Source organism: Penaeus monodon, chromosome 10 (assembly GCF_015228065.2).
Source record: "Penaeus monodon isolate SGIC_2016 chromosome 10, NSTDA_Pmon_1, whole genome shotgun sequence".
NCBI lineage: Eukaryota > Metazoa > Arthropoda > Malacostraca > Decapoda > Penaeidae > Penaeus > Penaeus monodon.
The window spans coordinates 225619-230618 of NC_051395.1; the positions used below are offsets into that span (position 1 = coordinate 225619).

Genomic DNA, 5000 nt, shown 5'->3' on the forward strand with positions numbered 1-5000 from the left:
ATAAGAGAAAACATTATGTGGGTACTTTAAGTTATAGAAGTCATATCTGATGAGATCTAGATGTCAGAAAATCTTGACCTTTTTATTTTTCATGTGAGAGTAATCACTATTTTACCCTGTTAAACCAGGATAAGCAAGATGTAGGGAATTTGAATGAGAAGTTGGGAATTTTGATGTAAATTTTGCAGTTCTGGATAAAGTGAAAAAGATGATCCATATCCATAAATTATCCAGGATCTCTAATGAATCATTTTATCTCTACCTTCATGCATAAAGAATACAGTGTTAAATGGGGCTGAAAAAGGAAAATAATAGAAAAAACCACTCTTTCAGATCTTGAATTAAGAAAGAAAAATTAATTTGTTATGATATGTGTTATCACTGAACTACTACAGAAGATTACTGAAATGCAATTTTTAGTCTCAACATAAACATGTACTAAATCAGCTAATAATTAGATAGATAATAAAATAACACCTGACATCATCACTTGTATCATCAACGTCTCAATTATACAATATAAGTATGATAAATTTTTCATACAACACCTTTTCCTTTCTTGTACCCAATCATCATGTACATATTCACAGACAGCGGAAAGTCGAGATACTCAGCTTTTTTTTTTTCTGAAGGAGCAGAGGACAATGAAGATCACAGCCGTGTCACTCTTGAATGGAACTTGTTCTCCTGACTAATATTGATTGCGATAGAGGTGGCTCTTTGTGGCTTGTGGATACAACACAATGATGATCATCACAAAGTATGTGATTGCCCATTTCAGCCAGTGTTACACCCTTGCCTGGCTGCCTGATGCGCACGGGATGTTTGTGACGGGAGGTAAGAGATGCAGTCTTGCCTCTTTCTGTGTCGGGATATTTTTGTTTGTAATCTCTCTGGGTTTGCAATCGTGTTATAGTATGTATGTAAATTAACTTCTTTTTGTATCTGTAAAGTGTTGATTATCCAAGAGTATTTCCTTAATCTGTACATACTAATATTTCGTCTTCAGATTCAGAGAAAGGTATACTCCAGAGTCTGGACTGTATCCAAACCAACACCTATTGAGGATATTGTCATGAAAGACCTGGTTTCCATGTCCTTTGTACAAACAAGAGCTCTTAATGCTGCATGTCCCCCTCCCCCCCCCCCCCCCCCCCCCCCAGTGACAAGCAGAAACAGATGACTTTGAAACGTTCAAGTGAGAGGAAGGGCATCATGATCCCAATGTCTGTGTTCTGTCACTATTCAAAGATGGGGGAGTTGGTCTGTACCACCGGAGGAGAAAGCAGTGGATCTTTAACAGGGAAACATGTAAGTTCTTGAGTTGTTGTCTCCTATTTAAAGGAGAAAGATGAGTGACATGTAAGTCACACTGGATAAGAGAGCAACACATAAACAAAATATGATTTATCATGATTTTCCTACCAATTTTCATATATGGACATCCAGAAAAACAAATAATAATGCTAGCAGTGTGAGGGCATATGTATTTTGTATTTTCATTAGATATAAAATGATAGAATTTCAGTGGATGTAAAACAAATGTTTGAGAATATGCAATAGTTATAGTCACTATAAAGTATGATAAAAAGCACATGTGAGGTTTGACAAAATAATACCGTCATTACAGGGCCACACTGAAACGATATTTGACTGTAGCTTCAAGGCCGAGGACAGTGACCTTTTAGCAACAGGATTCCTTGAGGGGTCAATAAAGATATGGAAAAGTGACACCATGGAAGCAGTGAGTATTTTAAGCATTTTATTTCTCTTAGCCAAAAGAAGTGCATGGAAGGAGTTAGAGGAACTAGTGATATAGATACGGCTTACTGTATATATTACTTTAACATTGTCATTTGACATGTAAAATTAATTATATTATTAGTATTTATTGAAAATATACAATTGTTTACTTTTATGAAAAAGAAAGATCACATAATCATACATGCTTTATTTATCAAACCCAAAGAAAGACAGATTTATAGTAAATTCATGTGATTTGTGTCTTGTGTGAGTTTAATAAGAGACAAAATAGCAACTGATGTAGAGTACGACTCCAAAATGTATGAATGAACTCAAACTTTTCCCTCCCCCCCCCCCACCCCCATCACAGGTTGACACATTGCCCAATAGGACACTACGCTACAGCTTATCATGGGCACCTGCAGACCTTAATTTATTGCTAGCAGAACTTCTGGGGGTGAAGTCTTTATCCGAGGTAGTTGGCAAACACAAGATCCTCAAGATATTATATCACATAAGGACAAAAACGTGTTCTGTGTGGGCTGGAATCCACAAGGGCTCCAGGAGATAGCCTCAGCAGGTAAGAACTTGGAAAAAACTACATTGTGATACCAGTGATGTGATCATAAGAGAAAAATGCACAGTAAACATGAATACACAAATCAGCTTGTTCATGAGTCACTCTTGGAATAGCAGAGTGATCTGTGAAAAAATAGTGATAGGAATAGAGCATGAGCTACTACCATATGTTTACTTGTCGGACTCAGCATCAAAGATTGCTTTCATGTGAGAAGCAGTGTATAGACAATCGTAAACCAGTCATTATAATTATATAATTATCACTTGTAATGTTATATTCCTTCTGATATTGTTATTAACTGCCTTATTTATGATAATTACTACATGATTTCAATGGCAAATTACCACTGGTGCTCATTATAGTGAATCTGGATAATGTTACGTGCACAAGTGGAGTGGTACTCTGGTGCACGACTATCGACACCCTGGACCAGTGTTACGGTGTGGACTGGCGTGATGCAGATATCTGGCTAAGGGCTGTGAGGATGGAAAAATTAGAATCTTTAATGTTACAAGAACAGAAAGGAAACCTGTTAGGAACTGAAAGGTAATTCTAATTTCTCGTTTTTGTTCTATATCTTCGTTCTTTTTTTTTCTTTTTTGTTTTGTTTCTGTTTTATTTTTTTTTTTAGCCAAGAACAGTCTGAAATTGAGTATATTGCTAATGTCAAGTATAGATTATTAAATGTTTTGTTTTGGGTATTTGTTAGGATCATTATTTATGCGTACATTTAACTTTTTTAATATTTGAAATCTGATAACCATTGTGTTGTCTAATATTATCATCTTTTTTTATCATATATTCCCAAACAGAGTAAGTGTATTTGTGAACATGACTGAAATGGAATCCAGCTGATTCAAAACTATTGTCTCATTATCAGTAAAATATAGTTTGTGCATGTAGGTATTTCTAACCATAGTATCAACAAGGTAGAAACACATCATCATATGTGTGTGTGTGTGGCTGGTGTGTGTGTGATGTTTTATATATGTGCGTATATTTAGTCAATATATATATATAGATAGATATATATATATATAGTATATATATATATATATATAATATATATATATATGATATATAATATATATATATATATATATATTAATATATATATATATATATATATATATAGATATAGATAGAGAGGTATAGATACATATATATAGCTATGTATATATATATATAGATATATATATAGATATATATATATATATATATATATATATATATATATATATAAATATATATATATAGTATATATATATATCTTATATATATCTATATATTTATTATATATATATATATATATATATATATCATATATGAGAACCTATATTACAGTTAACTTCTAAATCCTTGAGCTTGACTTAGCTTTGTTTTTCAGATCCTTCTAAAAAGCTGTTTAGAATACCCTCCACTTCACCATTCCCATTTTGTGGAATTAATGTATCTGTTTCTGGTTATCATCATGCCACCTGCTTTCATCAGGCCTTACAGTCGCAGAAACACAAAGCCATTTTAAGCTTCAACTACTCAGCCTTACACTGACCATAACTGGCAGGCTCCATCTGGTTCCTCATCTTTTCTTTAACTTTTTCTCTAATTGCAGAGAGAAATTACATCCCATCCATATATGTTTCCAAATTATTATCAATGTCGAAGGAGTGGATGAGAGGATTTTGTATTGATATTTACCATTCTATTATCCATGCGATTTCTTAGCTGTACTATCATAATCTATTAGGAACATTAGATTATTCCAATTATTTCTTAGCGTGCTATCATCTCTTATTAGGAATATGCCCACAATTCTTCAGCTGCAATTATCATATCTGCCAGGAATATTTCACAATCATCATTCAATTATTGCAGCTCACTTGAAAAAGGTATTTCGGGTAAAGTGGAACCCAGTTTATGAAGACATCCTGTGTAGTGGTAGCGACGATTCGTCAGTGAGGATATGGTCGTACTCAAAAGCTCAGTGTCTGACCATTCTCGTGGGGCACTCAGTATGACACGTCCGAAGGCCTCGGCGAATGGGTGCCCAGAGGTGCCCTACTTACTCATTTCGGGGTCATGGGATAGGACGATGAGGGTGTGGGATGCTCGATATGCCAATTGCCTTGATGTTGTCTTGGACCACGGTGCTGACGTTTATGGTAAGGGATTCAGTGGTCATGTAGTAGATGTTCTAAGGATTATTAAAAGAGAAGAAAGAAAGAAAAAGTATATACAAATACTAAAAATAGTGGGAGCCTTTTATATTTATTTTTCCTCTTTGTTGTAAAGAACTATTTGAAACATTAATATTAACCCTTTTTTTTGGATGCTAGCTGTAAATACTGCTTGTATTATTTGAATAATTTTGATGTATGACTATTTGGTTCTGACAAAGACCTTTGTAATCAAATATTTCCAAATATATAATATTTTAAGGATTATATGCTAAGTTCAATAAATAATAAGTTATTGATTTTGAAAATCATGATTCACACATTCCTTCTTTTACTGTTGAAACAGGCATGAGCAACCACCTTTCGTCATTTTTGCTAGCATCAGCTCAAGAGGATTCAAAATGCGCCTGTGGTCTTTGCATCCTTTGTGGCTCCATTGCAGCTGAAGGTGCTCTGAAGAGAAATCCACACAGAAGAAAGTCAGAGAGAGACAGGTGATA

General features: G+C 34.2%; 1 protein-coding gene across 1 annotated transcript in view; it reads left to right on the plus strand.

The window, feature by feature from the left end:
• LOC119577716 (neuronal acetylcholine receptor subunit alpha-7-like) overlaps positions 1 to 5000 on the plus strand; it is a gene marked incomplete in the record, with an annotated part of 42692 nt that overhangs the window by 29146 nt on the left and 8546 nt on the right.